Below are 25,373 nucleotides of genomic sequence, written 5' to 3' on the forward strand. Positions count from 1 at the left end.
TATGAGTGGCCGCTGCATTTTAGGCTAGCTGAAATATGGAGATGCAATCTCCAAAAGAAAAAAAAAGTGAATGGGGAACAAGAAGAGGCATTCAGATATTCCAATGTGAAGAAATGCCTCACATAGGTTTGCTATTTCTGACGTCTATAAATGATAAAGCCACAATAATGCAAAACCAAAGCATCTAAGGGGAATACATAGGCATCAAAATTCTCATTTCCTATTCTTGACTTTGTCATTAACTTTCTATGTCAATTCTAGCATAGCCCTTAAGCTACTTATGCAGTGATTCTATTATAACATGGCGATAGTTCCATCTGCTACCTAATCAATTCTTACAGGTGTTATGAGAATTAATTAATTGAAACGTTCACTCCAGTTTGATGTATTTGGTTGAAAGTCACAGAAATGCTTCTATTTCTAGAAAGTGTAACCCTTTATTTTCTCAATATCAACCGTAAGCGATGAAAGAGACAACTGAAGTTGGCTCTTTAATCATCAAAAGAAAAAAAAGCAACCATTTTGATGAAAATATCTATGTGTGCTACACTTCTATGATTTCTTAAACATAATATCCTGAAAATAATGTAACCTCTTCATGATAACCCAGTTGTCATCATTATAAACATTATCACTCAAAAATTGTAATCTAGTAATTTTTATTTCCTTTCTTAATGTCACCAGACTTTCCTCCTACTACTGTGCTGCTTCTAATCCTCTGTGATCAGAGGAATCAGATGATAATAGTTATTAAACTTGAGTAAAAAGTAAAAGTAAGTAAGGTCTAAATAATGTTTGAGGAATTTTGTCAGTAAAATGTAAGAACCTTAATATATGGATTCTATGATGGGCGTTTTAGGGCTCATAGGTAGTTTTTCATTTCCTTTCTGGTTCTGTAGTGTACCAAATGACTGGAATTGCCATAATTATGGACCCCAAATGAGGCAGGTTTTGATGTATTAAGTTTGCATTGATGTAGTAGATAGGCATTGAGCTTGCCGTCAGGGAGTCCTGAATTTGAACGCAGCCTGAGACACCTCTTAGTTATGTGACTCTGGATAAGTCACCATCTCCTTGTTTCAGTTTTCTCATTTGTACAATGAGAGGGTTAGATTAAATGACCTCTTAGGTCTTTTCCCACTTCAATCTATTATTCTATGATCCTACAGTTGCCAGAGAAGGACTCAATCTTTTAACTTTAACGTTTAAACTGAAGAGTAAGTCACAGCTCAATCTAACTCTGTAGAGGTGGCCTTAAGTCTCCAAAAGTATTCATTAGTAAGTAACAATACTTGACATTTGTATAGTTTTTAAAGTTTGCAAAGTATTTTATACACATTATCTACCCATTAGATTATATAATCCTTACAACATCTAGGTGCCATTATTTTTTTTTTATATGAGGCAATTGGGGTTAAGTGACTTGCCCAGGATCACACAGCTAATGAGTGTTATATGTCTGAGGCCGGATTTGAACCCAGGTCCTCCTCACTCCAGGGCTGGTGCTCTTTCTACTGTGCCACCCAGCTGCCCTTTAGATGCCATTATTATCCCCATTTTGGTGAAGAAACTGAGGCTGAGAAAATTTGTAACTTGCCCAGAATCCCATAGCTGGTAAATATCTGAGGTGGGATTTCAAGTTAGGTCTTCCTGACTCCAAGTCTAGCTTGTTTTTCACTATTCCGAGCCAGCTCTAAATCAAATGATGTCACCATATAGACATCAATTTATACTATTTATAGAATTATTTAAGGAGGCAGGAGTGGAAAAAAAAAGAAAAACCATTGTATAGAGCTGAAATGAAATGACTGACATCAAGAGTGAGAGGTCAATTAGAGCATATATATTATTAATTAGTCTTTGAGTGGAAATGATGGTCAGCTTATCACTTAAGTCAATGAAAATCCGGTTAGATACTATGCATATCATTGGAGCAAAGGGTATAGTATAGTTTGTATTCTGCTTTCATACACTAGTGGAAAATGATAGCCTGAGAGTCCTTTCAAGTTCCTGCAGAAGTTGATATTCCATCTTGCCTGAGATTAAGTCACTGTAGCTTAAAGTAAAGAGCAGCTACCTTTTCTAAAGCTTCAGGCCACAGTTCTCATGATTAAATCTTTAATTTAATTTGTTCTCCCCTCAATCATTCAACATGGGCATAGTCATCATCTTCTTGATGATCTCCTTAAACTGAGTGAAGAGCACAATGTTCATGGGGTAGCCTTTATCCCACACCTGGTTACATATCCAGGTCCCATGTTGAGTGCTGAGGAATACCTGGAAAAAAGAAAGGTCATGTCCAAAAGATGTCTTGCTTTCTGAAATCCATCTTTTCTCAAGCTTTCAGTGTGATTTTTACTCTGTTGTTTCTACCCCTTGATAATCAGTCCATGCACTTCTTATTACCATCAGATTTGGCTTCCCATCCTTCCCTGGCATACCTTTTAACTCTTCTAACCATAGGTACCATGGGACTCTCCACTCATTTCTGATTAGCTGGTTCCTATGGTAATAAGCCCTAAGTCCCCAATCTATACTCTTAAAGGTTTTAAAAAATACTGAAAAGGGAGAATGCCTTCAATCCCTCATGAGATTCAGTGTCTCCCTTTTACAGAACACTTTGTGGGAAAGAGGACTTTATATTAGACTCTTTGGATGAAAACCCAATGCAAATCAGTCATATTTTGTGATAATAGAGTTATAGCTCACTCAAAGTATAGGCCAGCTAATAAACGAAGAGTTCTGACAAATTAGGGATCAGTGGTAGATAAAAAGGAAATTTGGAAATGTGACAGATAGGTATAACATAATTGAAAAACACTGAACTGGGAGGCAGAAAGATTTGGAATCTTGGCTCTGTTACTAACCAGCTGCATGACATCTGGACCTGTATATCCTTATCTTTGCATGTTGTTTCTTTCTGCTCACCAGTAGAATATAAGCTACTTGAGGGCAGGTATAATTGCATTTTTTGTTTTTGTATTCTCATAAAAGACGTCGAATGTCAAATTAATGGGTTTGATTAGATAGGTTTTGAGGTAGCTTCTACCTTCAAAAATCTGATTTTATGTATTATATGAATTTAATGAAATATATTTAATAAATTATATAAATATATGACCAATAAATTAGATAATAATATATTATAAACATGATAGAGGAGGAGGAAAGCTGGTCCTGGGGCCAGGAAGAATTGGGTTCAGCTCCCTCCTTTGATATATACTAACCCTAAACTCTCAGTCAACTCTAAGACCATCAGTCTAGAGAAGGTACCAACCTATATTGGTGGATGAAGGTCCTTTAACTGGAAACTCCCTATGCTAATGACATTATAGGTCTAGTCCTTATCCCTATAAACACACACACACACATACTGCACATACATACATAAAAATACATATATTTGCTTTATTTAACTGGTCAAAACAATTGATTTATATATTTACATTTTCTTCTCAAAATGCAATGTTGCATTTATATGTATTTTAAAAAAATCAGTATCACTGTGTACTTCTTGACTGGGCAATTCTCAAGTAATTTAAAACCTCTGCTCTGTTGTACTTAGAATGGCCAGAAGAGGGAGAGCTTACCCAGCAAAATCAGCTTTCCAAAGGCTTCAGAGGCTAACAGTTCTCCTTGGTTCATTAGCAAACCTTATCATGCAATTGATTAGCACAAGTCCTTGAGGCAATTGATATGCATCTTGCTAACTACCTGTAGGGCAGAAAAATACACATTTTTCCTAAGTTGTTCTCAGATCTGTCTATATAGCCAAAGCCAGGTGGAGAGTTGCATTTAGAACTGTTAAGATATCCATAGCGTGTTATACTGACATTGGCTCACAGAGGGTTTAGGATGAGAACGTTGCTCCTAAATTATTCTACAGCTGCCTTCATAATCTTTCTTTCCCCTGAATTATTCAACTAAGTATCTCAACTCTATTTTGCTTTACTGCAACACTAAACAATAAATGTTCCCTGTGAGTGGTTTGGCCCAAGAAAACATTTTGGACTAGGTGACATGAGAGGCTTCTCCCACCTCCAAAATTCAGTGATTCTGTTCCTCTCTTACCTATTATCTATCTGCACTACTCCAAATCCATTACTTAATTCTTCTACTCTTTATATCACTTGGACTTTAGAGAAAGGACTTAGACCCCTGCTTAATAGAAAGTACCAAATAATGAATTGCTGCATCTTATGGAGCAGACATCTAATACTCTAGGAATTTAGACCATTGGGGTGAAGTGAATAGCTTTATAAAACACACACACACACACACACACACACACACACATACACACGTTTTGCTGTATGACTGAGCTCCAAGGTCTGCTTCAGAATTCCCAATGCCAATCACAATGATTTTCTTCCCTAGAAATCTCTCAGGACTCTTATATTCCTTGCTGTGGAAATAGTGATCTTTGAACTTCTTAATACCCATTTTTTTTTAAAGGAAGGCAGAGTACTTGACATCCTAGAAATGAAACACTTACTTTAGTTCTAATCCATCAATTCTGGGAAGTGAAAAATATAGCCTTGTAAATAATTAAAATTCAAAACACTTATTTTAACCATTTATTTCCTGGTCCTATAAGAAACCACCATATATTTATAGTTACAGATGTAAGACTGGACAAAATACGCTTGGTGTTTATTATTCAGCCTCAGTTTCTTCATCTGTGAAATGGGACTGTGCTATCAAATTGGGATAGTGTATATGAAGTATTTTCTAAGCTTTAAAACATTATTCTAAAAGAATAATAATAATAATAGTTGAGATTTATACATTAAAGTGTCCAAAGTAATTTATGTACTTCATCTCATTTTATCCTTACAGCTGTGAGGAATAGAGTATGGCTTCCTCTGTATTCCTTGAAACACAACACTCTTATCTTCCGACCTCAGGTATTTTTATTGCCTCTCTCCCATACCTGAAACATTTTGCTTCCTCCTTTCTGCCCTCTGGCTTCCCTGGATTCCTTTCAATATCAGATAAAATTGCACCTTCTACACTAAGCCTTTTCCCAGCCCCTACAATCTTGCCTTCCCTTTGTTGATTATCTGCATTTTAAGATATATACAGCTTGTTGGTACACAGTTGTCTGCATGGTGTCTCTTCTATTAGACTGGGAGCTCCTTGAGATCAGGGACTGTCTTTAATCTTTCTCTGCACCCCTAGTGCTCAGCATAGTGCCTCACACACAGTAAGAACTTAATAAATGCTCACTGATTGATGAGCAGATAAAGAGAAGGGCTCAGAAAAGGTTAGGTGCTTTGCCCAGGGTCACGTAGCTAATAGGAGCAGAATCCAAATCTTCCTGACTTCAAGTACAACATTCTATCTCTTTCATATCTATAGTTACAGCACAAACATGCTGGCAGGTGACTTTCTGATCCTTTCATTATACCAAAATTATATTGTATAACTATTTGAAATCAATGAGCCATTGGCTTTAGCTGGGATTTCTTTTACCTTAAGGTTTTGGTTATAATAGAATTTGACCATCATTAGGCATGCTGTCAATAGAACTACTACCACATATGTTTGTGTATATGTATGCCTGTAACAAACATTGCATACATATATAGCTAATAATAGTATGCAATTATACCTCATTAAGTTTTGAAAATACTTTTTGATATTATCTCATTTTATCCTTGCAATGACCCGAGAAGTAGGTGCTATTTTGCACCTACCATTTTGCAGATGAGGAAACTGAGGTAGATTTTCCCAAGATCTCACAGTCAGTAGGTGTTTGTGGCTGGATTTAAACTCACGTCTTTCTGATTCCAGATGCAGCATTCTAACCACAATGCCCTCTAGCTGCCTATATGTATGCTTAATTCTTACATAAGATCTTAGAAATTCATGTGATTGTCAAAAAATAATTTGATAGTCATAATGTTTTGATGAGTATCCTCAGTTGTTTTATTTCCTTCTTCACATTATTTATGAAATATTCTTCCACCCTAAGGTTTCTCCAAATCTAGTAACATACTTGGAAAGGACTGAAGTGGTAAATGAGGGTCAGTGTCACAGCCAGTAGAAACCATGACCCACTGAAGACAGAAGATTGAAGTTTTCTATCAGCCTGTACCACAACCTCTCACCGACCAGTGGAATAGAAATCTGGGCAGTTTCTTACACTGCACACCTTGGTCTGAGAATAAAAGGACAAGTTCAGGTCACAGAGAAACACAAATTTTTTTGTTTTCACAGAATGCTCATGGTTTAATGTACACATATGTGGAAATGGTAACATGGCAAGTAAGAAAACTTCTGAACACAAAATAAAATGCTGTATACGCATACATACATGTGTGATATGTGTAATACTCATGTTATATATAACACATATGCATTTATAACTATATAATTATAACATATATTTTATATAATACATTATACAATGTGTGTGTGCTATATATTTAACAAAGAGGATATATGAAACACATCTATCCCCTTTGGATCCATATTTCCGTTGATGAAGGAAGGTCCCATCTGGAAACTCCCTCCACTGATACAGATTAGCATCCCTACCCCAACCCCAACCAGCTCCTCCTTCATCAAATTTCCTTATGTTTGTTTCATACAAATATTGTATCTACTTACATATGTACACATTGTTTCCCCCTATGGGATGTAATCTCCTTGAGATCAAGATTTGTTTCATTTTGCTTTTTGTATGCTCAGTGCCTAGCACAGTACTTGAAACATAGTGGCCACTTGATACATCCTTGTTAATTGATTACTGAAAACTCATCCTGTTTTGGAGAGTTGTCAGGGACACTGAAAAGTTACATAGAGTCACACAGCTAACATAAATCTGAAGGAGCATTTGAACTCAGATATATTTTCCTAATTTTAAGGTTGATCCTTTATTCTCTAAACCATGATGCTTCTCTTATGCATAAAATTAGTAGGCATGAGTTTATATATGCATACATGTATACATGTGCACATGTATATATATATATATATACATATATATATGCTTTACAAATATTTTCTCATTTGATTGTCACAACCATACACATATATGTATATGCAACATATTACATTCATACAAGCAAAATGCCTATATACATACATATATTATATACATAGATATGTAATTATATATAGTATGCCTTCTCATGTGAAAATGGATATGTCTCCCAAGGTCAAAGTGCTTGACATATATCTGCAAATATTCCAGGAGTCATGAGTTGTGCATATAATTAGGAAAATGATCAGGTACAGGGAAGTCACTGAAGCAGGTCCTCTCCTTTGATATAGTAATCATTATAGATCTACAGATGCTGGGTCTTCTTTCTTCATATTTCTCCTATAGGAGGTAAGAAACAAGAATTTCCTTTCTAATGATGCAGAAGAGACAGGTTGTACCATGATGGATAGATAGTCTATATCTTCAATGACAAGTAGTGATTTCTCCTCCCTTCTCTCCCTCCCATTCCTCCCCCTCCCCCAATAACCCCAATTAGCTACTCTTATGACATCTCAAATCCCTGGGTGTCAAGGAGGTGGAAACCACCTGATTTTGCCCTTTTGGATACAGGCCTTTTCTTACTCAACTCTTAAACATTTTCTCCATGAATCAACAGGCAGATGAGAGTCAGACAGGGTTAGACCATTCCCTCTTTGCATTTCTGCCTCAGTCCCCAGCGTGAAGGTCTCACCTGACACCAGGTCACCCTCTGCCTAAGACTTTGGTGGTTCTTGAGGTAACCCAGTTAGGACTGGGATCCTCAGGGGTTTCCTTGACCTACTTGCTCAGGCATTGCTCCAGATCATATACAAACTGGGCCAGGGCTAGAACTCCTGGGGTTGCTCTGGAGTGAAGCAGACTCATGCCTGTAGGACATTTAACTAAACTTAGCCATGTTCAACTTACTGTCTAAGCATCCATTTTCTCTCTACTTGTGCCTCTCTCCCTCTGTAGTCTGGATGCTTCTTTTGTTTATCTTACTACCCTTTGCCTTATCTCACTTTTGCCCTGGAGGGTAGGCCCACAGCATGGCCACACTGGGGTATTTGTAGGCATTTCCCCATTAGGGAATACCAAGGCTCCCTCCGAAGGTCCTTCTGCCTAACAAACACCTAGTTGCTTTCAAAGTGGGAAGGAAAATACCCAGCACCAGCTTCTCCAGAGGAAAAGCATATACTTTGTAAAGAGGCAGCATAGTATTATAGGAAGAACGTTGGACTTGGAATCAGAAAACTCTGTTTCAATCTACTTCTGATGTCTACTGACTTTGTAAGCTAGGCTAGTTCCTTAGCTTCTCTGATCCTCATTTTCTTCATGTATAGAATGGGGATAATCATACTTTTAACCCTGTGTAGCATGGTATTACTACGTGGAAAACACTTTGTAAGCCTCAAAGTGATGCATGAATGTGAGTTATTATTATCAGACTCCTGTAGAACTTCTGGGTTGAATCAGATTTCTAAAGAAATGAAGGAAGAGGAAAAGTATGAAGAAAGGAAACATTTTTTATTACATAATTATGAGCCAGTCACTGTGCTAAGCACTTTATAAATATCTCATTATGTCCTCACAACAACTCTGGAAGGTAGGTGCTATTATTATCCCCATTATACTAGTGAGAAACTGAGGCAGAGAGAAGTTAAGTGACTTGCCTAGGGTCACACAGCTAGCAAGTGTATGAGATTGAACTCAGGTCTTCCTAACTCTTGGTTCATTGCTTTATCCCTTATACCACCTAGTTATCTCTAGGTAGTAGTACTGGTTAGGACATATCTAATATGCATGTTATAGTAGCCGATAAAATTTAGGGCTACATATTTAGCTAGTCAGGCAACAAGCATTTATTAATCATCTACTATTTATCAGGGTGGGGGGCAGCTAAATGGCACAGTGGATAGAGTACTGGGCTTGGAATTGGGAAGACATCTTTATGAGTTCAAATCCGGCCTCATCACTTACTAGCTGCGTGACCCTGGGCAAGTCACTTAACCCCAATTGCCTTAAAATTAAAAAAAAAAAGACGGTTCCTGCTCTCAAAGAGCTCACAGTCTAATGCGGGAGACACATAAACAATTAGGTACAGACGAGATAGAGGCAGGCTAATTTGCAGATAATCAACAGAAGGACAGCACTAGCATTATGGGGGATTGAAAAAGGCTTCTTGTAGATGGACAGATTTTAGTTGATTGACAGTTCTATCAACCATTAACATTTGAAGAAAAAGAGAAGGGGTGTGGTATTCTCCCTTACTTTTTTCTGGGTTCCTGAATCATTAGATTGTCATATAGCCACTGAAACCTTGGACTAAAGTATAAGTCTTTCACAATAATGGAAGGAAGGGCTGGAATTAAAGCAATTCAAACCCATAAGATTCATCTGATGAGATCAATCCTATCTAAATTTGACCTGAAAAAGAATTAAAGTTGGTTCCTAGGAAAAGTAGAAATTTGAGAGGAATCTTAAAAGTGCATGTGTTTCTTTTTAATCATTCACAGGTTATCAAACTTTTTGTTATTGTGGTTAGGAGCAGTCTTATAGGGATATCTCATGTCCCTTGGTATTCTGTTGACTGAGCCACAAATCCTCCATTCATCTTCATCAACATGCTCATCATTATTAGCTGCATGTCACCTCCCTGGTTCTCTCTGCTCAATCTGAAAGATTACTCCAATGCTCAAACATGGACCCCCTCATCTGCTAGATATTCATTTATTAATTAATTCAACAAATATTTATTTTGTACCTACTGTATGAAGATCACAGTATGATGAGGTGCTGGGAGAGATACTGCAATTCAGAGAAGATGCCGTCCCTGATCCAAAAAGTTCAAGGTCATTCATTATAGGTTGTGGGAATCAAGGGAGTCTTCACTGAAGAGATGGCATTTGAATTGGGCCTTAAAAGATGCACAGAAATTCAATAGGTGAAGGGTTATAGGAAGAAGATTCCAGGCACAGGGAATATATTGACAAAGGCAAGGAGGTGGGAAAATATAGGGCAAGGTGGGGGAGGGAGATAGGGCAGAGACTAGTGTATGAAGTAAGAGATAAGGAGTCCTAAATCTTGGAGGACCTTGAATATCAAGCAAAGAAGTTTGAACTTTACCTAAGGAATAGGAAACCACTGAATGATAGCAATAATAATGATGATGATGATGAATAGAGTAGTAGTAGTAGTAATATCTGTTATTTATTTATGTATTTTCATAAGGTTTGCAAAGTGCTTAACCAATAATGTCTCATTTTATTCTCAGAACTACCTTGTGAAGCAAGTGATGGAATTAAACCCATTTTACAGATGAGGAAACTGAGGCAGACAGAGATTAAGGGACTTGTGCAGAGTCATACAGTTAGTGAGTGTCTGAAGCTGAATTTGAATTCAGGTCTTCCTAACTCACGTCCAGCACCATTAGCTGCAGGGAAGTAATACGATTGGACATTCCTTGAAATTTGCAATGTTTCCCTTATAAGAAAATTAAAACTTAATTGAAATCTCCAGAGACCCCCAATGTTATCGCTTTGTTCAAAACATGTAGGCTCTAGTCCTTCATCCAAACAGCATTTAATTGCTCCTACACCAATAATTCCAGCACCAATTACGACAATTCTCTTCTTTTCCACTGACACTTGAGTCATCTGAAAGAACGATCATTAATGCTCAGTATCAGAGTAAAAGGGGACCAAACCAGTTACCATGTGTTCTCGGGTTGGTTGGTTGGTTTTCCTTCCAGAGATAAACACAGATCTTGGTATTAAAGTTGAAGAATGTGATTTGTGTCATTATATTTATTTCTCCAAAAAGACAAATGGAAAAACTCACATTTGGCATGGACTCCAGGCCATAAATCTGGGATAATGTGATGCTTGGTCAGGTCACTTAATGTCAACCCCCTTCCAAGGGGGATAATATCTGTAATTCCTACCTCATTAGATTGTTGTAGTACTTGTGAAATAATGTATGTGACATAACCATGCAAAGCTTAAGGCACTCTATAAATCTGAGCTATTATTATTGTTTTTGCTAATTACCAGACAGAAGCAGTGGCAAGATATTGTAAAGCCAGCATGAAATCCTCTATAGTAATAAATCCTAAACAAAAAAGTCCTTTCTCAATTTGTTTGTTTCTGTTACTTCAAATAGTCTGATAACTTTTAAGAGATAATTAATATGAACAAGTCAAAGCAGAATTGTAGCCACCTCTGTAAACAAGGGAAAAAATAAACTCGACATGCAAAGAGCAGCATGGTGTCATCGAAAGAGGACCTAACTTGATCTTATGTCCTGGTTCTGTGTGACCTTGGGGAAGTCACTTAATTCCCATTTGCCTCAGTTTCTCATCTGCAAAATAAAGGATTGGATTAGATAATCACAAAAGCAATAATAACAATCATCACAATACGGTAGCTGACACGTATTTAACGCTATTAGGCTTACAAAGTTATTTCCATAAATTATTAAATAAATTTAATTAAATTAATTTGATCATTGCAGTGACTCTATCAGATAAGTGATTCAGTAATTGGGCAAATCGCCAACTTCTCTGGGCTTTAGTTTGCCCATTAGCATCCCTCTCATCTCTAAGTCTATGATCTTATAATCATCTCTATTTTATAGATGAGCCAGACAGCTAAAGTGACTGCCCAGGATTATTGAACAAATCGGTTCAGAGGATTTGAACCTAGGTCTCCCTGATGCTAAACCCAGTGCTTCATCAGTATGCTATCCTGCACTGTCTTTCGAACATTCCATTCTTTTGAGAAACAATGCTATCACTCATACATCTCATCTGTAATGAGGTTATTTCACTCTGATTAAAAAGAATTTTCTCTAACCCCAGTTCCATTCCAGCAAACATTCTTGGTGAATACTCAGACTGTGATATGGCTGGGTATTCTCATATATGGTTTAACTTGTCAGTACAACCATACACCCCCATTGTACAACTCCCAGTTCTTCTTGCCCTAAAATAGGTTCCCTCGCCGAGAGTGTAGATATTAAACATTTATCTTGAGCAAACGGCTGCCAACTGGGTTACTTGCCTTGCAAGTAAATGCAGCTGAAGGGAACAATCTAATGCACGAGTCATTCTTCTGTTGCCCAGAGAGCCTGAACCTTACTTAGCCTGAGCCTGCTGCCTTTGAAGTCAGGACCACAGGCTGCTGCCATCCTGAGCTTTGTTTTAACTGAATACTGACTGAGGGTAAATGCAGCCAGAATTTCAGAGGCCCATCAAAGGGCTTTCTCTCCTAAAGGCAGGGGTACCCAGGAAGAGGAAGTTAATCTCAGAAAAGTAACTCTAAACTGACCAGAGGCCTTGCCTGCTGCAAATCTTTGTAGGATTGAAACCTGTGATAGTTGAAGAATGAAAATTCAGTAGTGATGCAGTACTTAGAAGGCCAAAGTGAGATGCTGTGGACCTCTGCTTTAGATGCCTTTTCCAAGAAAAGGAAGAAGCCCGGTGTAAATCCAGGATCTAAAGAAGCTCTCTCTCCAGGGGAAGCACTTTGTATGACCAAAGATTCTGAAGGCACTTTGACACAACTGCATTTTAATCCTCTGACTGCAGACCTTTAATGAATAGACAGGCAAAGCACATTAAAAGCCTTATATTGATTCTAAGACCACAGACACTGAACTGCGTAGTCACACAGAGACTAACTATGACCGCCACAGAGCAAATAGCCAGGCAAATGTAAAAATAATAGGGAGGATGATAACAAATTCCAAGCTTCAGCTTAACTTGAGATATTGCTGAAGATATATCACTCGCCTTGGAACTTAACAATAGAAAAGAACCCTTAGTATTTGTAGCCCGTTCAGATGAAGGTACAGCCTTGCCAACCTAACCTAAGAGAATGGAAACTTTTCTATGGCAAGGTATGTTCCCCTTCCCCTTTCTTTGTCTTTTAGATACAACTAGCCCTTGGACCTAGCACAGAGCCTTGAACATAGAGTTGCTTAATGATTGCCTGTTGAGTTGAATTGTTAAATTGCCAGCCCAATATCACACATGCTGATGCAAATGTCAACATCACATTGTCCCAGTTTGTCCCAGTTTGCTTGTTTTAAAAAAAAATTGTTCTATTTGAAATTCAAGTTAAGCCGATCAATCACCTTGAGAGATTCATTAGCCACAGGGGCTATGATGGTACCTGAAAATCGCAAGTTGTAATACTAACTCCAAGGTGGTGATGCTTCTTACAAGTGAAGGCAGATATTAGACAGCAGTAAATTAGATAACATTAAAGACTGCTGCAGTATTAGCCAGGTACATACATATCTTTAAAAGTGCTCTTTCTTTTCCTGCTTACAACTTGCCTCACTGACGGCTAGTCAGACGGTTAGTTCCTGGAGTTGCTAGATCTCACTGCTGAGGGTTCTCAGCTTCTGGAGAAAGAAGACTCAGAAATCACCCTTTGGCTTCTTTGGGTATAACAATGGACCTATTTCAGTATCCCCTTTCCCTTTCTTGATGTCGTTTTACTTTGCTTTCCTCAAGTTAGTTTTTCGCTGACTACTGGTCAAGTTGTGCCTAGCTTAAATTATATTCCATTAACCAGAGATGAAAGAAAAACATGGAAAGTGCTGGAGCAAAGACAGTTGACTCCCTCAAGATCTAACACAACTGAGAGGGAAAAAAAAGTAGATTTGTCAGCCTCTCTTCTCTCCTTTCTTTTATTACCATAAGAAAGAGCCTAGAAGGGAGATTTTTGGAGAGGTAGGATTACCAATGGGCTAATCTGATTCTTCAATGAAACAAAGGAAGGCTATTTGGCTTTTGCCGTTGTTGGTAGGAGTCCTTGCATTCATGCCTTAAAAAAAAAAAGGACAGGGACCCCTCTTCTTATCTGTATTTTGGGAAAATGTTTGCTCAAAAACTTGCTTCTTATCAGGGAATCCCTAGACCAGGTCTGCATTCATTCCTTCCTCAGAGTAATTTGAAGAGGTGTTTTTAATTATGGGTACATTGTTGGAGTGGAGACAATTTTTCCCAGAAGTGCTTACATACATTAGGCTTAAAGTCATGCTTTATGGTCTGAGGAGGCACAAAGGTACATTCAGATTAAAATGTGTTTTACAGTTTTATTCCTAAGGAATACAAGGAAATATAGTGAAAAAAAAACAACCCACAAAAACGAAAGTTTTCTCAGAAACTGTCACTGAAAAATTTCCATGTGTTACAGTGAGGAGATTCAGGGAAAAATCCAACCTGATTGTTTTCTCAACTTCCTTTTCCTAACTGCTGATGGTTAAACTGGTGTGCAATTTGATCTAATGGACAGCATGCTACGGAAAGGCCCAAGTTCAAATCTACTCTCCCATACAGACTAGCTGTGTTGAAAAATGGGAATAATTTATACATCTTTACCTCACAAGGTTGTTGTGAGGACAGTAATTCATAAACCTTAAAATGCTATACAAATGTGAGCTATCATTATTCACATAATCTGCACTGAGTCAAATAGTAACAGCTCACATTTATATAGCATTTCGTTGTGTGTGTTTGATCTTTTTCAGTTATGTCTAGCACTTTGTGACCCTATTTGGGGTGTTCTTGGTAAAGATACTAGAGTGGTTTACCATTTTATTCTCTAGCTCATTTTACAGAGGAGGAAATTTAGTCAAACAGGGCTAAGTGACTTGCCCAGGGTCACATAGCTAGTCACATAGAGTCTGAGGCTGGATTTGAACTCAGGTCCTCCTAACTCTATGGCTAGTGCTCTATCCACTGAGCCACCTAGCTGCCCTAAGAACTGGGCTAAGCCCTGTTTATTATGATCTCATTTGATCCTCATAAGAACCTTGGGAATTAAGTATTATCATTATCCTCATTTTAAAGATGAGAAAACTGAGGCAGGCAGAGGTGAAATGACTTGTCTAAGACCACACAGTTAGGGTCCTAGGCCAGATTTGAACTCAGGTCTTCTTGACTCAGGGCTCAGGAGTGTATCCATTATATTGCCTAGCTGCCCCAACAATAAGTATCCTATTATGAACATATTACTCCTTTCCCCCAACCCCAGAGCTTTTACTCTATTTGTGTTGCTCTTAATTGCTTACTCTGGTTACTTAATAAAAGTCGTAATTACAGAATTATGAAAGGCAGTGTGCTCTGACAGAGAAAAAACCTAGGAGCCAGGCAGTCCTGAGTTCTTCTGACACTTGCTAGCTGAGTGACTCTGGGCAAGTCATTTTTGTTCTCATTGCTTCTTCACTGTCAGTAAGAGCTTCCTACATTGTTAAAATCTCACATGTGATTTTTTAAAAAAAGGAGTTATAAATTTGACACTTACTAGCTGTGTGACCCTGGGCAAGTCACTTAACCCCGATTGCCTAAAAAAAAAAAGGAGTTATGATTATTCTTTTTATTTTTTCAGATCCCTAATTTCGTTGCTGTGGGGAATTTCCATTCAATTTCAAGCTCCTTTAGGGCAGGGACTATCTCTTGCCTCTTTTTGTATCCCCAGTGCTTGGCACAGTGCCTGGCAAATAGTAAGCACTTAATAAATGTTTATTGATTGATTGAAATAGATCTGCCGTTGGGCTGTGACTTTAAGTCTTACAGGTTTGCTTAAGGCTCCAACAGAAGAAATGAGTCCCCAAGGTTCACACAGCTAACTATGTTGGAGGTAGGATTTGAATCCACATTTTCCTGATGCCAAAAGTGGCTCTCTAGCCTCTGAGGCTCTGGGAATGAAAATTTTATCACTCCCAAATCAATGGAGTGATAAGATTCTAGGAACTTAGCTATATTTGTCCTCAGAAAACAGACATAATCTATCACAGGGTTGAATTTCAAAGATTTTTTCAACTGGGTTGTTAGTTCTACCAGAACTTGGACTCAACTGGCCCAGTCTATGAGAACCCAAAGTCCTCTCCACCCTTGGAGGAATTGAAAAGTTTTTAAAAGAGATTGTTGGTCATATCTTTAAGTGGGTTCAGAAACTTTCCCTCCCATTGCCAGCTGGTGTACATTACCAGTCCATATTGCCATGTCCTCCAGCTCCCTCATTGTTTCTTCTGTTGCCAAATAAAGTACCAGCTTGGTAGTCCTATTATTTCCATGTGATTCAATGTCTTAATTGAAACCATTGTTTCTTTTATCTTTTCAAAAACTGTCTTTCTTTCATACCAGTCATGAAAACCTTTCTTAGTCCCAAGGACCACCAATGGAGCCACTGTTAGAAATCAGGTATAGTTAAGAGAATAGCAGGAATGAGAGAGGAAAAAGAAAAGGGGTAGGCAGTCAGAGAATTGGCACTGTGCTAGGTACAAGAGAAATTAAGAGAAAACAAAATAATCCCTGTCCCCAGACAGTTTGCATTTGGTGGTGGTGGTGGGGAGATGAACTATGTATATTATTATAATATGAGGTAAATTGAGGAAGAGATTACAAATTAGGGGTAGGAGAATAAGGGAAATCTTTATAGTTACACCTGAGTTACACTTGAGCTGGGCTTTGAAGGAAGCATAGGATCCTAAGAGAAGGAGATAAAGGCAGAGTGCATTCCAGGGTTGGGCAAAGACAGGTATAAGTCCCCAGGGGTAAGAGATAGAGTGTTAACTTGAGAACAGAAAGCAGTTCAGCCTGGCCAAAACAGATTTTGTGAAGGGGAGTGAGTGGGTGTCAATACACACACAGGAAGAGAATTTATTGTGTGACAGTGTTGCTATTCCACATCATGTCATTCATATCACGTCATGCCACCCACCGTGATACACACTGATGTTAGACTGTGGGGGTGCATGTATGCTTCCATCTATATTCCTCTATATCTGTCTACTGGTGATGTTACATAAAGCAGAAAAGATAGGATTGGGGCAGATTGCAGAGGGCCTTAAAGATAAGACTGAAGAGTTTGAAAGTATTCATTACTACAAGTGATGGCTAACCACTGTTAGTGGTGGCTAGCAGTGTTAAAAACTACAGAGAACTCCAGAAAGATGAGGATATTAAAAGTTCACTGGATTTAACATTAAAGAGATCATTGCTAGCCTTGAAGATAGCAATTTCAGTTGAGTAGTGGGATCAGAAGCCAATTGCAACACGTTAAGAAGTGAGATGGTGAAACTGTAGAGGCAATGAGTGTGCATATCTTTTTCTTAGGAATTTGTCTGTGAATGGGAGAAGAAATATAAGTTGACTGGTTTGTTTTTTTAAGAATGGAGGAAATGGGTGTGTTTGTAAGTAGTAGAGAAGGAGTTAATGGATAAGGAGAGACTGAAGAGAGAGAGAGAGGAGAGAGAGAGAGAGAGAAGAGAGAGAGAGAGAGAGAGAGAGAGAGAGAGAATGATGAATGGGACAAATTTCTTCTGATGATTCAAAAATGGATGTAATTAAAGGGTAGAGAGACTGGTCTTGGCAAGAAGGACTCAGAGTCAGGAGCAAAGGAGGAAAAATTAGCAGATTATATAAAGAGGGAGGTGGAGATGTGAAATAGGGAAGAAGAGGGAGATCACAGTGAATTGCTTTGATTTTCTCAGTAAATTAGAAGCTAAAGTCCTGAGATTGAGGTGGGAGGAGTAGTATAGGAGACTTTAAGAAAGAAGAGAAGATTCAGACTAGCCACTGAAGTTTTAATCAGACTGTGATTAAAAACTCAATCAGGGGAGAATAAAAGGATTACTCTGCAGTGTGTGATGCTACTACATAAATTTCCTGCATCCTCAGTAAGCATGGTTGTATGACTTCCTCCAGTGCTGTTCAGCAGTATGGAAGTAAGAGATGAGATGATAGATGATGGATTGGGGTTTGGCAAGGTACACATAGCCATAGGATAAAGGGGCAAGAAATTCAAGGATAGAAAACTGAAAGCAATTAAACTACAGGAACAAGAAGAAGGGGTGGAAAAGTACAATGAAGTCAGGATAATGGATTGAGAAAACAGAGGGGGGTGAAGGGGCCAAAGGTATTGATGAGATGAAAAAGAGATTTTGGCAGAGTGAAAGAGAAGGAGGGAATGATGGATAGGAGGTAGTAGGGATCAGAGGAAGAAAGTGTTCTGGATCATAAAGATAGTATATGTGTGAGTGATGGTGAATTCTAAGGTAACCAGCTTATAGATGGCTAGAACATTTCTCTCTTTCTCTGTCTTTGTTTCTTTCTCTTTGTAGCTATATTTATTTAGACACATAGGTACAGATATATGTGTGTGTGTGTGTGTGTGTGTGTGTGTGTGTGTGTGTGATCTAGATATAGATATAGCTATTTGTGTATATATAGAGAGAGAAGTAGACAGAGACAGAGAAAGAGAGAGAGCCTGAAATAAAGAGAAGGGGGTGAGGGGAGAAAAAAGAAAACAAGAGTAAGATAGAAGAAGAGAAAAAGAGAGAGAGAAGAGAGAGAGAGAGAGAGAGAGAGAGAGAGAGAGAGAGAGAGAGAGAGAGAGAGAGAGAGAGAGAGAGCTTTTGAAGCTCCCAAGTATGAGGCTGAGATCTGGTGTGGGAAAGAAGACTATGAGGTAAGTACTAAAAATCCTTCGAGTTGAAGGTGTGTCAGTGATGTCGAATATATCTTTAAAAAGGACCATCCTTAGGGATGGTCATGGAAGGGGGTTCCAGAACTGGACCTCCTTCAGGAGTAGCCTCTAGGGGCCTATGTAAGGATACATGAGAGAAGGTGTATCCTGTACTAGAGAGAATGGGAGGAGTGCAATGTCTTCAAGAGGAAGCTAAGTTTCTACAAGTGTAAGAAGCTGGAATAGAACCAGTATGGCACAGTGGACTTGGCGTTGGTCAGTCAATAAACAATTAGTAAACACCTATTATGTGTCAGGCACTGGGATAAGTACTGAGCATACAAAGAAAGGTAAAAGAGTCCCTGCCCTCAAGGAGCTCACGGTCTGATGGAGGAGAAAACAGGAAAACATATATTTACAATCAAACTATCCACAGGAGAAATTTGAAATACCCAGTAAAGGAAGGGCACCATAGTTAAGGAGGGTGAGCAATGACTTCCTGTAGAAGGCTGGCTCCTATGAGTCTTGAAGGAAGCCAGGGAGGACAGGAGATGGAAAGGAGGATGGGAAGCATTGTAGTCATGGGAGACGGCCATAGAAAATGCCCAGGGGTCAGGAGATGAGGTGTTCTTGTCCAAGGAACAGCAAAGAGGTCAGTGCCACTGGATCAGATTGTGTGTGTGTGTGTGTGTGTGTGTGTGAGTGAGTGTCTGTGTCTGTATCTGTGTGTCCATGTAGGTACAAGGTGCAAGAAGACTGGAAATGTGTGCGGAGGCAGGTTACAAAGGGCTTTGAATGCTACACGGTTTTCTTTTATATTTGAGTAGGGGGCTGACATTTTCAGACCTGAGCTTTAGGAAGATCACTGGGATAGATGAGTGGAGGATAGACTGGAATGGGAAGAGATAAGGGGTAGAGAGAGCCACTGAAAGGGTATTGCAATAGTCCAGGCATGAGGGGTTGAGGACCCAAACCATGATGGTGGCAATGTCAGAGGAGAGGAGGGTGCATAAACAAGAGATACTATGAAAATAAAATCAAAAGGAAATTGGATATGGGGGTGGTAGTGGTGGTATTGGTGAGAGAGAGAGTGAGGAGCTGAGGATGACACCTAGGTTGTGAGCCTGGGTGACTGAGGGGTTGGTGGTACCTGAACTCATAACAGGGAAGTTAGGAAGAAGGAAAGGTTTGAAGGGAGAGATAATGAGTTCAATTTTGGACATATTTAGTTGAATATATCTACGGGACATCCAGTTCAAGAAGTCAAATAGGCAGTCGAAGGTGCAAGACTAGAAGTCAGAAGAGAGCTAAGAGGTCAGGAGACAAGCTTCAAGTCATACCACATCTGGACATACCATGTCTACCATATCTGGATAAGTAGCCATGGGCAAGACATTTATTCCATTGCTCAAGTTGGAGAGAAGGTGCCAACTTGCATTGGTGGAGGGAGCTTTCTCACTTGGGAGTTACCTATACCAAATGAAATCAAAGGTTTGGTGCCTATAAATGTTATGTGGCTAAAAAACTATTGATTTGGAGGAGGAATTTATGAACAATTTTTGTTTCATGGACCCCTTTGGTAGTCTGAATTAGTGGAGGAAGTTTCCTCATTCAAAGTTCCCCTTTCCAATAAAGTAACAATCCAGTTCCATCCTAAATAAGAAAGAATATGAGAGGAAAAACTCTAGGATGAAGGAAAAGATTGTTAATAATATAAGATTTCTAGAGGGCAAAATGGAAGAAGAGGCCAATGAAGCATACAGACTAGGAAGGGAGAGAATTAAAATGAATGAAGATGAGAGAGTCAAGAGTGATAGCAGTGGAAGTATTTTTTTAATCTTTGCAAATGCAACTCTGAATTACTGAGATTAAAGGAAGAGGTGGGAGTTTACCCGTTGACTTGGGCTCATACCTTTTCTGGGTCTTGTGATGAGAGACAGTGCGCTCTGCCTCTTTTGCATCATTTTAGTGAAGAAGAGATTGACTTTTCAAAGAGACAAAGTTGGGCATCTAGGCTGGGGCCCTATGGCCAAAACTGAACCTACATGCTCTTCAAAGCCTGGCCCTTTCCTGTCTTTCCAATCTTCTTCTTCTTTTTTAGTGAGGCAATTGGGGTTAAGTGACTTGCCCAGAGTCACACAGCTAGCGAGTGTTATGTGTCTGAGCTCAGATTTGAACTCAGGTTCTCCTGACTTCAGGGCTGGTGCTCTATTCACTGTGCCACCTAGCTGCCCCCAATCTTCTTATACTCTTGTGATCCAGTGACACCAGCCTTCTTGTTGTTCCTTAAACAAGACGTTCCATCTCTGAGCTCTGTGCCTTTTCATTGGTTGTCCTCATGCCTGGAATGTTCTTCCTCCCCACCTCTACCTTTGGCTTCCCTGTTTCTTTCAAGTATCAGCTCAAATCCTATCTTTTTCCTAGTTCCTCATAATGCCAGGGCCTTTCCTCTGAGATTACATTCCATTTTTTGTTGTTTGGTTGTTTTCAGTAGTGTCTGACTCTTCATGACCTCACCTGGGATTATCTTGGCAGAGATACTGTAGTGGTTTGCCATTTCCTTCTCCACCTCATTTTACAGACAAGGAAATTGAGGCAAATAGAGTCAAGTGACTTGCCTGGGGTCACATAGCTAGGAAGTATCTGAGACCAGATTTGAACTCAGGAAGATGAATCTTCCTGACTTCAAGCCTAGTGCTGCAACCACGGTGCCACCTAGCTGCTCTGTATATCTTATATGCACAGTTATTAACAGATTGTCTTCCTCATTTATAATGTGAGTCCCTTGAGGGTAAGAGGCCATATTTTCACTTTTTAAAAAAATATTCCTGTATTTAGTACATTTCCTGGCACATAGTAAGTGCTTAATAAATACTTATTGACATGTAACTTCAATTCTATATCTTCGTCACATAATGGGTGGGGGGAGGGTGAAGCACTCCCAGATGGTATCCCCCATGGAGGCATGGAAGACATCCACTCAAAAGACACAGAGATAGGAGATGGAGTGTTGTGAGCGAAGAACTGAGAGAAGACCAGTTTGATTGGATCACAGAGTATTAGAAGGGGAGTTATGTCTAATGACACTGGACCGGTAGATTGAGTCAGCAGTAGAACTTCGGCCTTCTGACTAAGATTGCATTAATTTATTTAATTCATTCAATATTCGTTCAACAAATATTTTTGAAGGACTTCTACATGGAAAGGGGGCATTGAGAGAGGGTGCTGTACTCAAAGAGTTTAGTACTTGACTCACAGAACTTCCCATACCAAATCTTGCCCTCATACTTGGGGACTTCAAAATCTCTCTGTCTCTGTCTCTTTCTTTCTCTCTCTCTCTTTCTCTTTGTCTCTATTTCTTTCTCTTTCTCTCTTTCTTTGTGTTAACAGAAAAAGGTAAATAGGGGTTACATATGGCATAGTTTGGTGAATTACCACTCAACGACATCAATGAGAAAGGTCCCTGAACTCCATTTTCAAACATCTCAAGACTTTAAAAAATTAACACTTGTGTAATGTTGGTAAAACTCGTAGTTTTGATCTGTTATATGACTCGATCCATTTCATCTCTATCTATTGAGAAGCCTGCACTACAGGGAAATAGACATACAAGAGGAAGGAAATTCACTGAGCCCTCAATATCAGGGAAATAGTTTTGTTTTCTGTACTCCTTGTAATCTTGCTTTCTTAAATGCCTAGGAGCCAGCTTCCACATCTTAGGTCACCTTCTTCCTTCAAGCCTGATTCCCTCCCTGTCTCCCCTTGTTATTCTCACTCCCCATCTCCTAGGGTCACACCCTACCACTTGGTTCTTTAGTGTTGGTCTACTGACCTGACATAATTGAATTCAACTGCCTTGCTCTTATCTAAGCTCTCAAGGTCTAGGGAGTTCATTTTGAAGTTTAGCTGTTTCCAGAGGTGCTACCCAAGGTCAGAGACATCTCCTGAGATCATCTTGTCTATGCCTCTGCCTCCATGCACATGTCATTATAAGATATCAGGAAGTTAGCAAATCTATATAAAAAAAATAACAACTCTGTAAAACACAGGATTTGAGTTGGGACTTGAAGGAAACCAGGGAAGCTGAAGATGGAGATGAGGAGGAAGAACATTCTAAACATGGGAAACAACCAGTAGAAAGGCATAGAATTGAGAGATGGGAGTTATTTTTTTTTGTTACCTTATTTTAGCACTAAATCATTATTCCTAAAACCTGACCAAAATTTTTCTTCTTGTAATTTAAGCTTATTTGCTCATCAATATTATCAACAGTTGATCTATTTTTATGCCAAAATATTCCATTAAGACTCAAATTATTCTTATTCAATGTAAGTATTCTTATATAATATTATGCAATATAAAACATTAAAATATTCTTATATGATATGACAACTCCTAATAGACTCTATTAGGGGTGGAGATCCTGCCTCTAAATAATCCTTGAAGAGAAAAGGCCTTAGTAATCACACTCAGACCTCTTCCTTTTACGAATAAGAAAACTAAGACCCAGAGGCATTAAGTGATTGGCCCAATGTCATGCAGCTAGTTATTGGCAGAGCCTTGCTGGAATCAAGTCTTCAGAGTCATGGTGGAATAGATTTAAACCTTGAAGGGACCTCTTAGTCCAGCCCTCTTTTTTATAGGTGAAGAGATTGAGGCTAAGGGAATTTAAATGGCTTCCCAAAGTCACGAAGCTAGCATGCATCAAGTAGCATTATGGTTATCCTGGATTTTTACGCCCTCTTTCTACTCATACTTTTCAACTATAAACATTTTCTTTAATCTCCAACTTTTCTATATGCTTCTTAAATTGTGAGCCCTGACATAGAAATAAAATACTTAGAACAAGTAATGACTTCCGTTAGTCAGTCGGTCAACAAACATGTATTAAGCACCTACTAGTTAGGCGGCACAGTGGATAGAGTGCTGGGCCTGGAGTCAGGAAGACTTGTCTTCCTGAGTTCAAATCTGGCCTCAGATACTTACTAGCTGTGTGACCCTGGGAAAGTCACTTAACCCTGTTTGCCTCAGTTTCCTCATCTGTAAAATGGACCAGAGAAGGAAATGGCAAACCACTCTAGTATCTTTGCCAAAAAAAAAAACCAAATAGGGTCATGAAGAGTCAGACATGACTTCAAAACAACTGAACAACAACAAACATGCCAGATAAAGTGCATATGTTTTCCTAAGCACCGTATTAAGGCAAGAAGCAAGCACTTAATAAATACCATGTACCAGGCACTGTGTTAAGTCCTTTACAAATATTGCTTCTTTAATCTTTATAACAATGCTATTATCATCCCCATTTTGGTTAAGGATACCAAAGCAGACTGAATTTAAGTGATTACCAGGGGTTACATAGCTAGTAAGTGTGTGATGCTGGATTTGGACTCAAGTCTTCCTGACTCCAGGTCTAGCACTCTAACCACTTAACCACCTAGCTGCCTCTATGAAATAATTGTTTAGCCATTTTTCAGTCATGTGTGACTCTCCATGACCCCTTTTGAATTTTTTTTGCTTTTTGGTGAGGCATTGGGGTTAAGTGACTTGCCCAGGGTCACATAGCTATTGTCAAGTATCTGAGGTTGGATTTGAACTCAGGTCTTCTTGACTCCAAGGCCAGAGCTCTATCCACTGCGCCACCTAGCTGCTCCCCTTTTGGGTTTTCTTGGCAAAGATACTAGGGTCATTTGTCATTTCCTTCTCCAGCTCATTTTTACAGATGAAGGAAATTGAGGCAAACAGGGTTAAGTGACTTACCTAGGGTCATACAGCTACTAAGGTCCTGAGGCTGGATTTGAATTCGGGAAAATGAATCTTTCTAACTCCAGGCCCTGCACTCGATCCACTGAGCCACCTAGCCACCCTACAAAGTAATTGCAAGATCTAAAAGTTAAGTGACCAATGTTTCGTGAATGATTTGCAAATGCATTTTGATGGAATCATCAAGGCTGAAATTTTGTTTTACTAAAATTGTCATATCCTGATTTTTGTCTGCTGCCTGTTCCTTCATATTCATCTCTTGCTGATCCAAACCCTTTAGATCAGAAATTCAAGGAAGAATGAAGAGACCCAAAGAACTGAGAGACAGAAGAGGGAGCACACTGAGACTGGAGTACATTAGCTCTGATCCAGTGGGAGGTGAGAGTGGGAAGGATTTACTTATGATTTCTACTTGATAGTATGATAATTAACTAAGAACTACTTTGGATTTGATTAAAAGCAGGCACATTTTATTGCCTTTGGCTGAAGGTAATTGAAAGACCTACAGAGAAAATAGCAAAGAGAACAGCAATTCATAGAAAGTTCAAAAGCTAGAGGTGAGTTTCTGATTATAAAAATTCTCAGCATTTCAGAAAGTATTTTATAAAAGGAAAGATCAGATGAATACTATGCTGGTTGTATATAACTTCATTCTGATTTTTGAAGCAGCTGCCATGAAAAGAAGGCTCTACAATTCATGTGCATATCTATGTCAAACAGCAGCTTACAGTTTTTGGATTAATCTTGAGTGTGGGTGGAGGGTTAGAATTGCTACAAAGACCTTTCATCATAGATCCAGAAACATGGGATGAAACAAAACATACTGCGCAGACAGCATATCTCTGAAGCCTATATATATATATATATATATATATATATATATATATATATATATGTATTATATATATATATGTATGTATGTATGTGTGTGTGTGTGTATGTATGTATGTATATATAAATGTATACACTATTTGGAGTCAGGATAGCTGCCTTAAAACATGGTAGCAAATTGAAGACAGTTTGCTATGACTTGTCTAAGCTTGAGAAAGGCTAAGAATATTGAAGTAATGTAAAGTTATGTGATTACTTTTAATTATCCTTTATGTACACTTGGACATGTCATTGAAACTGCTGTACCAATATTGGCACGCCTTCGATCA

General features: G+C 38.8%; 1 pseudogene; it reads right to left on the reverse strand.

The window, feature by feature from the left end:
• Nucleotides 1-2,139: 2,139 nt before the first annotated feature.
• Nucleotides 2,140-25,373, reverse strand: part of LOC110202723 (flavin-containing monooxygenase 5-like) — a 41,087-nt pseudogene continuing 17,853 nt past the window's right edge.

Source organism: Phascolarctos cinereus, unplaced genomic scaffold (assembly GCF_003287225.1).
Source record: "Phascolarctos cinereus isolate Bilbo 61053 unplaced genomic scaffold, phaCin_HiC Scaffold_5;HRSCAF=322, whole genome shotgun sequence".
Classification (NCBI taxonomy): domain Eukaryota; kingdom Metazoa; phylum Chordata; class Mammalia; order Diprotodontia; family Phascolarctidae; genus Phascolarctos; species Phascolarctos cinereus.